The sequence below is a fragment of the Sorex araneus genome, chromosome 1, assembly GCF_027595985.1.
Source record: "Sorex araneus isolate mSorAra2 chromosome 1, mSorAra2.pri, whole genome shotgun sequence".
In the NCBI taxonomy this organism is placed as follows: Eukaryota; Metazoa; Chordata; class Mammalia; order Eulipotyphla; family Soricidae; genus Sorex; species Sorex araneus.
Genome location: NC_073302.1, coordinates 430,871,471 through 430,887,964, shown reverse-complemented (window position 1 = coordinate 430,887,964; position 16,494 = coordinate 430,871,471). Strand labels below are relative to the sequence as shown.

The window sequence follows — 16,494 nt, the reverse complement described above, 5'->3', positions numbered from 1 at the left end:
GTGTGTGTGTGTGTAAGCACTTTGTACTCCTCAGAGATTCCAGGCCCTATTCTCTGCCTGCAGTGGAACGGTCAACCCCAGGATAGATGGTTTCTGTGATAAGTTACACACAGAGGAAGACGTTGCTGGAATAGGTTGGCATGTGTGCTAAGCCAGGGAAGAGTAAGCTGGGAAAGCAGAGATCAGAGAGCCAATCACCCAGAGAAGCCAGGTAGCTGGAGCAGAAGGAAGGGCAGGGAGCAAGGCAGAAAGAAAAGGAGGGGGTTGAAGGATTCCATACCTCTCCGGGAAAAAGAAGAGAAAATTAGAGGCAAAAAACAGGTACAGTTTAATGAAGAAAATGGGGCTGGAGAGATAGAACAGGATTGAGAGCGGCTGATATAGGGTCAGTTCCCACACCTCCTGGACTCCTGAGTCTGACTCAAACAACCCTCTTCCCCAGTAAATAACTACTGTGGGAAAACAAAGCATCCGTACCTTCCTTTTTGTTCTATTAAGGAACTGGTTTTATTTTGGGTTTCGGGGCCACACTTAGTGGTACTCGGGGCTCACTCCTGGCTCTGTGCTTAGGAGTCATTCCCGGCAGAGCTTGTGGGACCACATATGGTGCTGTGTTTCGAACCGGGCATGGTTGTGTGCTAGGCAAGCACCTTACCTGCTGTACTATCTCTCCAACTTTGGTTCCAGTTCCCAGGAAAGGGCCTCCAGTGGCTGCTGCAAAGGGCTTACATGTGGGCAGAATGTAACTCAGGAAGACCCTGCCACCCCAAAAACTGACCACTGGCAGGTGAGTAGGGGGTATTTGTCCCACCCGTGAGTTTTCTGGGGTTTGGGGCACTTGGTAGAGCTTCTCTCCTCTGCTTTTACATCCCCCCTGCCCCCATCTGGCCACAGCAAGGATGCTCCAGCAAGAAGCTCCGTGAATGATAGAGCTCCCCCGTCTCTGCTCTCAAGAACGGGGCTCAGGTGTCAGATGCTGGGCATGTGCTTTGAGGGGCAGCAGCCTTCACCCCATCATTAAAAGCCTCGGTGTGCAAACCCCACTGCTCCCCACTCCAGTCCAGAGAATGACCTCGGATGGTGCAAGTTGTGTCAGCCCTGAGCACATATTTCAAAATCCAGTTACTAACAGAGAAAGGAAAATGTCAAATTACTTCCAAATTGATCTCAGTAGAGTTGAAAGGGGGAAAAAATGCACTCCATGAAAGATATTTAGAAGACAGGTTCTATCAGTGCAACACTGCGCGCTCAACAAACCTGCCGAGGCACCCTATTGGCTGTGGCGAATGAGCCAGCTCCTGATTGGCCTTTCCCAGGCTAAGCCTGGATTATTTGTCTTTGTATACTGTACTCCGTAACTCATACCACAGTGCTTCATTTGGGTTGAGTTGTTTTATTTTGTCTTGGGGTCACATCCACAGTGCTTGCTCCTGGCTTTGTGCTCAGGGATGACTCCTGGTAGGGCTCAAGAGAGCATAAGCATGGGTGGGCATCAAACCGGGGTTGGCCTCATGCAAGGCAAGTACCTTACCTACTGTAAGATGCTCTCTGGCGGGGTTGGAGCCATAGCACAGCGGGTAGGGCGTTTGCCTTATGCAGCCAACCCGGGTTCAATTTCCAGCATCCCATATGGTCCCTCTGAGCACTGCCAGGAGTAATTCCTGAAGGCAGAGCCTGGAGTGACCCCTGAGCATCGCTGGGTGTGACTAAAAAAGGAAAAAAATAAAAGATGCTCTCTGGCACCCACACTGGATCTTTTTGACTACCTGGAAAACTCACCTTCTTAGACAGGTATGGATGGGCACCTTCAATTTTCAGATGGCCCAGATTGGAAGAGAGAGAGAGAGCGAATTGTTCTACTGAACTAGCATGGTGCACCTAGTTGGGACTGGGCCTAATCCTTACACTAGGAAAACAGGAACCTAGCAACCTCCTGGTCCCGGAAGCTTGCATGCTGGTGGGAGAGAGAGGCCAATGTGAAGGCGGAAGAGAAGAGAGATCAAGCAGCATGGGGGTGGGGGTTGTGAGAGGAAGGGAAGGGGCACAGTGTAGCAGCTTCAGGAGAACAGTATTTCCAGGACGAGGGAGAGCATATGCCAAAGCCCGGGCAGACCACGGGGCTTTTGTGCAACAGCAAGAAAGGGAGATAGGGTCAGAGAGAGTACAGCAGGCAGGGCACTTGCCTTGTACACGGCCAATCTGGGTTCCACCCCTGATATCACATACAGTGCCCATAGCACTGCCAGAGGTAAGCCCTGAGCAGCAATGAGTGTGTCCTCAAAAACAGACCAACAGGAACTCAGAAACGCCACACTAATGCTGCCTTTGCCACATAAACAGAAGCAGCACAGTTAGGCCAATTAGTCACCTTAGCCATCGTTAGCCACCTCCAGAGAGGTCTGTACCAGGACAAGGGAGAGAATCTTCTCTCCTGAATCCCACACTTGCAAAAGAGAGGGGTTAAGCCAGGTTTGTAGAGAAGTGTTCACAGCTATGGGAAATCTCATGAAGAACTCAAGGTTTTCAGCCGGGGAAGACTCAAGAGCTGCTTGCCCATTTGCAGTACGGTCCTTTGGAAGGGGATTGAGAATAAAAGCCAAAGAGGAAGTAAGTCCATTATTAACCCCCAAGAGAACACCCTCCCCCCACCACCGAACGTGCTGGAATATAATATGGTGATAGATTGTTTCTTTGTGCTGTTTTGTAAATTTGCGGGTCACACCTGGCAATGCCCAGGGGTTACTCCTGGCTCTGGGGACAGAATCACTCCTGAGCTTGGGGAACCATATGGATTGGTTGGGTCAGCTGCATGCAAGGCAGGCACACTAACAGCTTGTACTATCTCTCCGGCCCTAGGGGGATATATTGTTTCTTGCAGTTGTATGGGTTGGTTGGTTCTTCTGTTGGTTTTGTTTGGGTTGCTGTCACTGCAGTCTGATGCTTCCATTAGGTAGCAAGGTGTTGAGTTCAGCTAGGTCCCCCAAACTAGGCAACCATTCAACAAGGAGATAAAATTGGACGCCCGTGCATGGTGAGGGACTAAAGCCTCTTTGCCTCATGCTTGTCCCATTGACCAGAGTGTGGTGTAGGGCTAAGTCCAGCTCAAGGTAGAAGGAGACAGCGTCAGTACAGATAATAGGATGAGAGTCACTGGTGGCTATTCATGTGAAGTCTACCACTGGCAGACATTGACTTTGCATGAGAGAGACTTTAAAACTGCTATAACTATGTGCCTGGCAGCCTTAGAAATAGTTGACTTTTACATGATGGAGATACGCTAATTTTTTTTTCTTTTTGGGTCACAACCAGCGATGCTCAGGGGTTACTCCTGGCTTTGCACTCAAGAATTACTCCTGGCGGTACTCGGGGGACCATATGGGATGCCGGGGATTGAACCCGGGTCGGCCGGGTGCAAGGCAAACGCCCTACCCGCTATGCTATCGCTCCGGCCCAAGAGATACTCTAATTCTGATTCCAACTTTTTTTTTTTTTTGACCACACTTGGCTGTGCTCAGGGCTTGCTCCTAGAACTGTGCTCAGGAATGTCTCCTGACAGTGCTCAGGGGACCATCTGGGATGTGGGGGATTGAACTTGGGTTGGTCAGGTGCCAAGGCAAGTGCCCTTCCTGCTGCACTATTATTGCTTTGGCCTATTTTTATTCTTCCAATTGTTCAACCGTTGCATCAAATATCTACAGTGTGTAACATCCTGAGCTGGATACCATGGAGAGATAAAAACCAAAAATGAATAGATTTTTTCTCTATTTGTGACTTTCAAATCAAAATGGTGATTTAGAGATATTTGCCAGAAAGGTTCGGTGGGAGAACAGAAGAGAGAACTTCTGGCAGGAAGCAGAGGATAAAGGATCGAGGAAGTGATTGGATTGTTAGCAGCAGGTAAGATGTTAGCTGAGGGAAAGGAAGCAAACTGAAGGCTTCTGAGTTCTTCTCTGGGCCAGACGCAAGAACTGAGCTCCTTGTAAGATTTAATCCTAGGGTAACAGCAGGAGAGACTTCAGCCTGCACACAGCAATCACCAAACCAAAGCTTTGAAAGCTGTGCTGTCTGGTCCAAAGTCTTTATCTCGGGAAGTGAGTCTGCCTCAATATAATTACCATGTATCTTACAATGGAAATAATTTATTGATATATTTGGGGGAGGGGAGTTGGGCCACCTCTGTTGGTACTCAGAGCTTTCTTCTCTCTGTGCTCAGGGATCAGTCCTGGAGGGCTTGAGGAACATGTACGGTACTGGGGATTGAATCATAGTTGGCCATATGCAAGGCAACTGCCTTAATTCTTTTACTATCTCTCTGGCCCAAGATTTTAAAGAACTTTCCATACAAAAACTCTTTCAAGGGATTGGGGAGATATACAGTGGGTGGGTACTTGTCTTGCATGCTGTCAACAGGTTTGGTCCCCAGCATTCCACATGATCCCCTGCACACAGCTAGGAGTAATTCCTGACTGCAGAGCCTGTAGTAAAATCCGAGTATCACAGGGTGTTGCTCAAAATAAAAATTAAAAAAAGAAGAAGAAATAAAAAAGAAAAAAATAAGGACAAGAAAAAAAAAAGAAATGCTCAGTCAAGTAACACACAAATATATTTTAAAAATTATGGGGGGGCGGTGCAGAGAAATAGTAGTACAGTGGGTGAAACATTTGCCTTGCACCTGGCTGACCAGGGTTAGAGCCCCAGCATCCCATATGCTCCCCCAAGCCCTGCTAGGAGTCATCACTGTGTACAGAGCCAGAAGTAACCTCTGAGCACTATCCCCAGCATCTCATATGGTCCCCTGAGCACTGCTAAGAATAATTCCTGAGCGCAGAGCCAGAGAAGCTGCCTTCTTCCCCAGGTCATGAGGCAGGCTTCCAACCATGGAGCAATCTTCCTGGCCCTTGTCTCTACTGTCCTTGGGTGTTAGTCTCATATGATGCTATTTTATATTCTACAAATGAGTGCAGTCATTCTATGTCTGCCCCTCTCTTTCTGACTCATTTCACTTAGCAGGATACTCTCTATGTTCACCCACTTATACGCAAATTTCATGACTTCATTTTTCGTAACAGGGGCATAGTAATCCATTGGTGGATGCACCATAGTTTCCTTAAGCAGTCATCTGTTCTCAGTTACTCTGGTTGTTTCCAGATTTTGGTTCTTGCTTACTATTCTTTAAACTTAATACTTTCCTCGTATTTTGTCCTTTATTCTGGTATCATTATTTTTCTTCCTATATTACATCTTCTAATACAGGAATCCTTTTTATGAATGCCTGTTGCATAAGCTCTGTTCTCATATATCCAAAGAAACTTTATTTTATCTTATTCTTGAAGTATATTTTCAGTGCAGATATTTAATGCAGGTCTAAGTTGGCAGTGATCTGTTCTTAGTGTTGTGAAAATATCGTCCTACTATGTTTTGACTTTCCTTGTTGCTGTTGAGCTAAGCTGTCAGTTTCAATCGTTGTTCCTTCAAAAGTGTTTTCTCACTCCCCCTGCCCTGGCTTTAAAAGATTCTTTTGCCTTTGGTGTTCTATAGTTATATTATGATCTATGTTGCTTAGAGATAGTTGGGTTCTGTAAAACCAAGAAGTGGTGTCCACTCTGGAAAATTCTAAACCATTATCTCTTAAAATATTTCTTCTTATCCCCAGCTCTGGACATAGCCAGTGTTGGCAGGGATGTGATGAGGAAGGAACTCTCATTCACTGTGGGTGGGAATGGTGTCTGGTTCAACCTTTGTGGAAAGTAATATAGAAGTTTCTTGAAAAAATAAAAATAGAACTCCCCTATGATTAAGTGATACCATTTCTTGGCATCTAACTCCAAAATGCAAACACATTAATTCAAAAGGACATATACATGGGATTATATATAATATTTATATATATGTATATATATGTAATCCCATCAACGGCCAGCATCCAGAGACTTAAAAGCAAGCTCCCAGAAGTGTGTGGCTGCAAAGCGGCCATGTGATATCTTATAGCCTACTACTCCCTCCAGGAGAACCTGCCTACACGGGAGAACCTTGCAAGGTCCCCAAGGTGTATTAATATGCCAAAACAAGTAACAAGCTAGGTCTCATTCCCCTGACTTTGAAAGAGCCTCCAATGCGGCATCATTGGGAAGGACGAGTAGAGAGAGGCTTCTAAAAAGAGGCTTCTAAAATCTCAGGGCTAGGACAAATGGAGACGTTACTGAGACTGCTCAAGAAATTCGACTATCAGTGGAATGATGATGATGATGATGATGATATATATATATATATATACACATATACACGCATCTATTCATGTATTGCAGTGTGTAATACAATAGCCAAGGTTTGGAAACAACTGAAATTCCTAATGGAATTTCAATTGTGTGCCCATTTATGTATGAATGGATCAGGAAGTTGTGGTATATATACACAATGAAATACTACTAAGTCATAAGAAAGCATAGAAACACACAGTTTGCGACTACATAGAGGGAACTAAAAGGTATCATGCTGAGTGAAGTAATTTAGTCACTTCTGGTCCCCCTCTTCCACTCCCTCACCCTTTCTCCTGCTGCTTGGTAATCTCAGTTTTGGAATTCAAGGTCAAGGGTCTGTCATCATTTGATACTATCCATTACCTTGTTCCATTTCTATATTGAAGGTGATTTGAATTCTAACCTAAATCCTTTTACTAATTAGTGAGCCTAATTAGGGAAGATTATTTTTCTCCCTGCAACCTCCCTACTTGAGAGATCTAGGCTGAGCCAGACAAACCTCGTGGTGGCCATTGACATTTCACTCTACTGGAGTCCAATTAATAAGAGTTTTATTCTACTTTGGATCTGGCATATTTCCCCCCAAATCTCTTATGTGTGTCCCTATACACTTGGGTGTCTCTTGGACACTTTCTAATTATGAGCCCTACTCATGCAGAGACATTATTCATGACTCGTGAACTCAAATCATCATGTTCTATCTACCCTCTGAATAGAAAAACAGGTAAGGATTGTGCCACCTAATGATCAACATTTCTCTCAATATATCCCCCTGCTTACCTTATTTCCTTCCTGCAACCCCCAGCCCCTACTACCAACTGACCCCTGGTATTATGCCTTAGTGCCCATTTACATGATTTTCAACTCCAACTCTCTTGGAATACACTGAGGTCCTACTGGGTGGTCATATGCCCCTTTGATGAGAAACTCTGGTATAGACCACCAGGAAACCCACAGGGTTTCCCAAGCAGAATGACTGTATATGTTACTTGTCCCCACTGGATGGTGCTTCCTTATCTTTCCTTCCTCTGGTTGCTTTCTGCATTTTCCTGCTTGCTCAGCCATATTTAAAAATATTTTCTCCAGCATCTTATGATTTTCTATACTGGGAAGCTATTTTCTCCTCATTTAGCCCAGCACATTGCCAGAAGCAAAAGAACTGATTCTTTTTGTGCACCACACTCCTTGATCTACAAGCATTATGAACCCTGGCCAAAGAAGTAGCAAAAAGTGATTTGTTTTCAGCAATGTTACCAGAACCCCGTTCCCTGATATTATTTTTCCCCTCTTTCTTCTAACCCTCTAACCATAAGAGAAAGAACCAAAGTGGCTGGAACACAGTAACAAATGAGAAAAGAAGTAGGAGTTGTGAGAATACGTTGGATCTGAAGATGGGAGTTAGGTCACTGAAGGCCATTGCAGGGGCTGTATTTTATCTTAAGTCACTGAAAATAGAAACTAATTTAAAGACTAGAAATGAGGATGACAGATTGCTGAAGAGTAAAAGCGAAAAAAGAGAAGACTTCTAGGAGATGACTGCAGTAAGAAACAGAGGTAGCTTGTAATAGCATGCTATACCCAAAAAAGTACAAGAGTATAAGTTTCTATTGTGTGGTTTCTCCCACATGTAACAACCTAAATCAATAAAGAGTTGTGGTACTTTCACAATTTCTAAAGGTTAATAATCTATGTGTGGTTTTCCCTGAATGTTTCTGAGCATTTCTTATGCAGTTACTTTTAAGCTGTTGACTGGGACTGCAGTAATCTCAAGGCTTGACAGGTGTGATGCCTTGACAGGTGTGATGTGGAGAGGTTTACCCACAGGCATGAATGGCATGAAGTAGGAATCAATGGGGACCTTCTTGGAAATGACTAGCATAGATATGAGATCTACTTTGCTATAGAACAACAATGCTTGCCTGATAAATGTGATGCAGTGAATGAGAACAAAGAGTCAAGGATGGATTCTTGGGTTTTAGTTTGAGATATTCATGACAAGAACTATTAGGAAAGAAACATATAGGAGGTGGGCAGAAATTAAGAGTTTCAACTTTGGGAAGCCTGGGAAACCTTTCAGGCATCCAGGTGAACATGTCAATCAGTTTAAGTGAACAATTCAAGAATTGTCCTCCAAATATGGGAGGGATGCTGGGTTTATTTGTGGTGGAGAATGGGCACTGGTGAAGGGATGGGTTCTCAAACTTTGTATGAGGGAAACATGAGCACGAAAATGTACAAATCTGTAACTGTACCCTCACTGTGACTCACTAATTAAAAATAAATAAATTTGAAAAAATAAAATAAAAAAAAAGAATTGTCCTCCAAATAGAGTTTGGAGGAGAGTCTGGGACAGTGGATTAAATTTACAGAGCGTAGCCTGTCACTGTCATCCCATTGCTCATCGATTTGTTCGAGCGGGCACCAGTAACGTCTCTCATTGAGAGACTTATTGTTACTGTTTTTGGCATATCCAATAGGCCATGGGTAGCTTGCCAGGCTCTGCCGTGCGGGCATGATACTCTCGGTAGCTTGCAGGGCTCTCCGAGAGGGGCAGAGGAATCAAACACAGGCCGGTCACATGAAAGGTGAATGCCCTACCGCTGTGCTATCACTCCAGCCCGTAGCCTATGGCTGATATTTAGAAACTGGGCATGGGATAACTGCATTTATTTGCACTCATTCTCAACATGAGCTGGCACTTAGGTTTAGCTGGGAACCTCAAAAAATATTGACTCTAGTTCATCCTCCAAGTCAATTCAACCAGTGCTTGAGGGTGGGGGACATCCAGCTATTGGGATAATCGAAACTCTTCAATGATACCCTTAGGCAGCCAAAATTGAGTATGACTGATAATGGAGAAAATGTCACTGGGGAAAAGAAGAGAGTGAAGGATGCTTTGATGGTGTGAGGTTAGAGAATGGAAAGAGCTCCAACGAGCACTCCAACGAGCATGGCGTAGTTCTGTGCTTCTTCTGCAATGCCGAAGAACTGGTTATTTTTTTGGTGCGTGTGCATGCCCTTGAATCACTGATCAGCGGGTGAAAACAATTTATGCACTCTACCTGCAAAGGGCTGTCATCTGTGAACCACAGAGAGCATAGGCTCACTCTGGAATTCCAACATGTAAGAGTTGAATATGCTGATTCTGTTTCCTGATGTATTCACATTTTATGGAAGCAAAGTATTTGCAAGCAAATCTTCCCCTGGCCCCTATAATTGGTAATGAAAGTTAAATAAATCTGAACCTGACAGTCTTCCCTGTGGAGAATTTGAGGCAGAGATGTGACTAGATTCTTGTGAGAAGTTCCTGGGGTCAGACTGTGAGAGAAAAGACTAAGTAGCCAGCCAGTTTGACTTTAAATGAGCAATAATAAAATGCTGGGTTCTGCAGGTAAAAAAAGGTCTTGGGGCAACCCATTGTTAAGTGTTTGGAGGTATTTTTCCATCAGAGGGGATATATGCCTTGAAAGATTTATTTTGTAATACTGAGACTTCCATTTGTTACTCCACGTTTTTGCCAACTAGTGAGCTAAAAAAAAAAAAAAAAAGCTTGAATCTTTGTGTTTAACCCCATTCCTGAGACTTCCTAAATGGTGCCATTGAGCTCATTAGCTTATATCCCAAAACTCTGGACCAACTAACCAAATAGGTCAAACTCATAACCATTGAGTCTTTTGAATAGAGCATATTTTTTTTTTCACTTTTACACTTGTACTTAACTAGGTTATCTTAAAAGCTATCACTTTGTCCATGTTTCTATATTTAGTGATTAGGGTCAATAAGAGGCTGGAGCAATAGCACAGCGGTTGGGTGTTCGCCTTTCATGCAGCCGACCCGAGTTCGATTCCTCCGCCCCTCTCGGAGAGCCTGGCAAGCTACCGAGAGCGCCCGTGCGGCAGAGCCTGGCAAGCTACCCGTACGTATTGGATATGCCAAAAACAGTAACAATAAGTCTCTCAATGAAAGATGTTACTGGTGCCCGCTCGAACAAATCGATGAGCAACGGGGTGACAGTGACAGGGTCAATAAAGGAAACGTTAAGTAGTCTCTAGTTAGAGTCCAAAGTCCAAGGTTCAAGATGAACTCAAACATTCGCTGCTTCTGAACCTTGGGGCAAATCACTTAGCTTATAAGCTTGTTTCCCCCTTTTAAAATTGGGCCTGCCAATGATCTTTCTTGAGGCTATGGTCTCCAGAGAAGAGGATGAATGTAAGCAACCTTATTTTGCTGGTGTAAAGACTCCACCCACACCATACACCCTCCTCTGGGCTCATGCAAAAGTCATTCAAAGGCCCAGGTCTCTACTGCTTTGCCTCCTCATCAGCCTTTCTTGCCTTACAAATCCCCTGGCACAAAGCTCACATTTCTTCAGGAAGTTCTCCTTGATTAACCCCACCTGCTTGTATCATCTTACTTTTTTGTCTCCCGTGCCAGGATATTGTGCTTTTTATTATGCTAAGTGGAGTATATTTTCATGGTTCTCTATAGATGTCTTAAATTTGCATTAAATGGTAAGTTTGGAGTGTAGAAACTTGAGATTTCTCCCCGCTTTTGTAGCACTGACTCCATCTGACCAAACTAGCCATTGTGCAGACCACTAATCTTTTTTTTTTTCATCTTATTTGCATTTCTTGCTGATCTTTGCATCTCGAGATCGCCCAGGAAGCATTCAAGTTTAGGATGTGGTAGATGTTTTCCTGCATGTCTATTCAGTCCATCTCTTGTTAAAGCAGCTCCCAGGGTCCTCTTGATCACTGGGAATCAGTCAATAAGGGAGGGACTGAAAATGTCCCTTTTTTTGCACTCCTCAGCAGGAACATGTCTTTGTCAGCTCCCTCCACTGAGATTTTAACTTCACTCTCCTTCCTTCCTTTCTCTCAAGTTGTTCCAAGCTCAGTGACATTCGGAATTATGAGTCATGGTCTAAATGTGGAGACTGTCATTCTGCAGGCATACTGTGCCTGCTTGGGTTCCAGCCCAGTCCAGTGGTGCTAAGTGTGACTCTGACCTCGAGGAGGAAGGCATCCAGAAAATGAGCGTCCATGAGTTTGAAAGGGGGTATCAACCATGCTGGAATATTTTTGGAACACCCACGGTAGGGAGAGAGAGGATGAGTGAGAGGGGGGTAGTGAGGATAAGGGAAGAGTGTGTTACCGCACTGAATGCATCTCTCAGTCCCTCTCTTTCCCCTAAGCTAGAATATTCAGGCAAGAAATGTGAACCGGCCAGCAAGACTATATTGAGCAAAAGTCTATTTCAAAGGAGCAGGAGCAAAGAGGATAGGAGAGAGATTCTGATATGCCCTTAGTGGTTGCGTTCACTCATGTTTTATTCTTCTTGGTTCAGGATTCCTCCCCCTCCACGTATATTCTGCAAGTCATGTTCTGCATGCACCTAGACTTACAACCTTGTCTCATTTTAATGTTAAATCTCCACCCAGGGGAAGAGATTTCACTCTTACAATTAGGTGGAGTTGACCTTTGGACTATTGAGGGGCCAACTGGGGATGCATTAGGGAGGGTGTTCCCCTGGGTTGGGTCTCTGCTGTCTGCTACTTCCTGATAAGGTGCTCTAGCCTTCTATTTCTGAGTACTTGGTCTTGCTTCATCCTGTCACCCTAGTTCTGTCACCCAGTACAGCTGCAGTTTCTTGCCTTTCAATCAGTGAGGGTTCCATCTAATGTTGTGAGTTGAACATGCCTTGTAGACTTCTGGAGAAACAGCACTATTCTTTCCTTTTCTTTTTAATTTTTTTTATTCTTTTATTTTAAAAAATTTATTTTAATGAGTCACTGTGAAATACAGTTACAGACTTAGAAACTTTTGTGATTACATTTCAGTCATACAATGTTCGAGCACCCATCCCTCCACCTGTGCCCATTTTTTTACCACCAGTATTCCCAGTATCCCTCCCACCACCACCACCACCCCTCCCACCCCCTGCCTCTGTGGCAGGCACAGTCCCTCTTACTCTCTCCTTTTGGGTATTATGGTTTGCAATACAGGTAATAAGCAGCCATCATGTTTGGTACACAGATTACTTTCAGCACACATATACCACTCTGAGCGAGCCCTCCAACCATCATTTACTTAGTGGTCCCTTCTCTATCCCAGCTGCCTTTTCCCCAGCACATGAGACCAGCTTTCAGGTTGTGGAGTGATACTTCTGACCCTTATCTACTGTCCTTAGATGTTAGTCTCCTATTATGTTACTTTATATTCCACAAATGAGTGCAGTCATTCTTTGTCCCTCTCTTTCTGACTCATTTCACTTAGCATGATACTCTCCATGTCCATCCACTTATATGCAAATTTCATGATTTCATCTTTTCTAACAGCTGCATGATATTCCACTGTGTAGATATACCAAAGTTTCTTTAACCAGTCATCTGTTCTCAGGAACTCAGGTTTTTTCCCAGATTCTGGATATTGTAAATAGGAAACCACACTATTCTTGAAAATGGACCCTGAGTTGAGCACTTACCCTTTTGTGAGTTTTGTTTTTGTTTGTTTGTTTTGGGGATACACCTGGCAGTGCTCATGGGGTAACTCCTGGCTCCGAACTCAATTATTCCTAGTTGTGCTTGTGGAATTGTACCAGGGATTGGACTGGGTCAGCCCCAGGCAAGGCAAGCACAGTACCTGCTGTATTATTGCTCTGGCCCCTCTTGTGTAAACCTGGGCAAGCTATGTCACCCCTGTGGTTCTCGGACTCTGAAGCATGATTTCACAGGAGTTTTCATAAACGTCATGGTTCTATTGAGTGCTAAGAGATCATGAAGCCCAGTCAACAAGAACATTGTGATTTTTCTTCTTCTCCTGATGTTTTTGTCGATCTTGGAGGTGGTGGGTAGAGGGACACAATTCTGAGGGTAGCTTTATGGATTTCTAATGAGATGTGTGGAGCAGGTGATGAAGGAGGAAATGGGAAACCAAGATAGAAAAGTAGGAAACAGGGAGCTTTTGTATTTCCTTACTTGCCATCATTTTTTTTTCTTATTTAGTGCATCTAGATTTTTGGTCACTCCCTAAGGGGCAGGTTCTAAGTAGTTGCTTGTTACTTTGGGCAGAATGCTTGTGTCTCCCTCCAAATTCTCTCCTTTTATCAAAATTCATTTGCCCATTCTCCCTTCTCCTCTCTTAGTTGTTGTAGTGACAAGGGGTTGCACACATTTGACCTTGAAAATTGCTGGGGTCATGTACTTTAGTGACCATGCTCACAACTCCTGTTTGCAGTGCTGTGGAGAATACCCATATTGAGGCAGTGCCAAGATCCCAGACAGCAGAGTCCTAGGACCTTTCTCAGTCTGTGCACACGGATGGCCCTAAGGTATTGAACTCCTTGCACCCTGCTCCCCTGAATTTTTATGTTGAAGCCCTAATGTGATGACGTTTGGGGGCACGACATTTGGGGGGTAGTTAGGTCATGAAAAACAAAGGATGGGATTGGCTTCCTTCTAAGAGAAAGAAAGGAGCTAGTCTTTCATCTCTTGATCTAGTGGGGATAGACAAGAAATGACCAGCTGTATATCAGGAAGAGGGGCCTTCATCAAGAACTTAACCATCCAAGGATCCAGCCTGTCTCCAGAAATGAGAAATCCATGTAGATTATAGAAGCCAACTTGTCAATGGTACTTGTGAAAGCTTCCTGAGCTAAGACATTGACTTCATCATACAAGGTATGAACCTTATTCAAGCCCCATTCAACAATGAAGTGATCAAATTACTGTCTCAGAGACAAATGTCTTTGGGAATCCTGTCCATATGGAGAGGTGGAACCTATTTCCCATGGATCCCCTATCCACCGAGAGCTGAGCCCTTGGATTCACACTGCTAGATCTTCCTCCAGTTCACTCACTTTTAAACAGTGGTAGACTCTTCCATTGAGAGAATGCATCACTATGTATGTATTCTTCTGTGACAGGAATATAGACTGTATCTAATCCTTACTCTATTAAAAGCAAATGCAATTAAATGCAAGACACACTTTTATGCATATCTCCTTAGGCACATGAAATTGCTGGATCAAAGAATATGTGTATCTTCAACTTGTTATTGCCAAAATGTTCTTGAAGGAGTTCTACCATTTTCTACTCCTACAGCACTGAAGAAAACTTTTATCATTATAAAGCCTTCTCTACACCCCGTAATTTCCAGACCTTTTATCTTTTGCCAATCTCTGATATAGTAGAACTTTAATCTGGTTCCAGTTTTAAGTAGGATATTTACTATAGTTGTTTTTTTTGACAGATGTTGTTTATTAGATTAAGAAAGTTACTAATCTAATTTTTGATATGATTTTTTTTAAAAAACAGGAATGTATGTTTAATCATAACACACATTTTTCTTCTGCATATTTGAAGGAGATCATCTAACATCATTTTTAAGGTGGGTGGTATAAATGCGAAGCTAAGAGATGATATAAGGGTTCTTATTTAAACCAAGTCCTTGCCATTTTTTTTAAGACTTCAGTTTTTCATAGAGCATCACAAAAGTCACCTCCCACAGTCCAAGGGTTGAAAAGGAATGTGGGTATTGTCAAGAGTCACCAATAATTCATCACACGGTAACTGGGGAGGTGCTTGGGTGTTGTTTTAACTAGAGACTATTATCTAGCAGGACTGGGGAGCAGCCTGCTTCACAGTGGGTGGTTTGAGCAATATATGATTATTATGGGCTGATGCCTGAGGCTGGGATGTATTTTTGTTAAGGTGAAATTTTCTTTGTAATAGAATTGGTGATAATGGGATTTGATCTCCATTCATCTCACTTACCCATTTCCCCTCTGGCAGCTGTAGAAGTCTTCCTCCCTCTGCAGCAGTCAGCCCAGCTGTGTCTGAGGAGCCAAACAGGCCTCTAATTTGTGACCAGAAACCCGCCAATGGGACTCTCCTCCCAAGCCCCGGATGGCTTTGATTTACCAAATATTCATCCATCATGGATGGACTTACTCAGTATGCTCTCCCAACATGTTTATTGCCTTACTTACCTCCCTTGGAGCCCTCCCAGCCTGCTTGGACACCATTTGTGCTTGTCCCCTGTTAGGAATGATAAATAGATATGCTTTCAAAGGTTCTGAGTGTTTTTTTTTACCCCTGGTTGATGTGAGTCTGGGTAAGACAGTGGTCAACATGAAACAAGCTTCATACCATGGGTTGTGTATCTACCTGGTAACAATATTTGCAGTTTAATGAAGGATGTTTGACCTAGAAGGAAGAGATTGTGCATAATGCAAGCCCCAATCAACATTCCACACTGTATAGTTCAAGGGCCAGGCTGATGGCTATTGATTTTGTTGGACCAATGAATGGATGTGAGACAAATAATTCCTCTTCACCTTAAGCATAAGGTGTTAAGGGTTGTTAAGCATACTCCACATTTACTAGATTTCTGTAATTGGACTCTCCCTTTCCTTTTTTCTGCACATTGGTTCAATCTGCAAGAAGTTTCCATGGGATTATTTGCTTGTAGCATTTGACTGGAGGGATGTGAAGGCCCCCCTCACTTTCCTCTGTTAAGTGATTGAGGTCACATCATTGCTGGCCCTTGGGGAAATGTGACCATCATAGTTGCAGGATGTAAATCATTGTCACTCTTGGGTTATGATTAATGAGCTCAGCAGGGTTTGGGGTTCACAGAAACTACAGCACTATATTCATTCATTCAGGAAAGTTAATAGAGGTCATGTGCTCAGTACTCTCTTAAGCTTCAACGACTCAGTTCATAGTCGATTCCTGCTCTGCTCTGCCCTAGGGGAGCAAGAGTCCAGTGGTGTCTCTGAAAGAGCATTGACTGGGACCAAGGACCTGGGATTCTTGGACGAACCCAGTACCAGATTTGAGAGTTAGGGGAGCCAGGCAGGTCCTGTGGGCCACCATTCCCACCTCTTTAACTTCAAGATAGGGTAGACCAGATCTCTAAGGTTCCTTCCAGATCTGGCCTGATATGAGTTAGCATGAGTATTATATTACCCCAGTTGAAACAGCAAAACCAGATAATTTGTCTCCTTTTACTCTGCCTCTTGTGTCCACCCCCATCTTCCTAGTCAAACTGGTCTCTATTGGTGTTAGAGTCTTGCATATCCTTCCAGAGACTTGAAAAAATAATGACTTACAAGTCAATGCAAATCTCTGGTCTCTCTGTCACTCCACACAGAGAGTGCATGCTTTCAACACTTCAACACCTTGCTGTGTACTCACAGTTAACAGTACATCTTGGAGACCTTTACATGTCAACCA

General features: G+C 43.7%; 1 pseudogene; it reads right to left on the bottom strand.

Annotated features, from left to right (window-relative positions):
• Positions 1-6,888: 6,888 nt before the first annotated feature.
• Positions 6,889-7,004, bottom strand: LOC129401501 (U8 small nucleolar RNA; annotated as a pseudogene).
• Between the last annotated feature and the right edge of the window lie 9,490 nt (positions 7,005-16,494).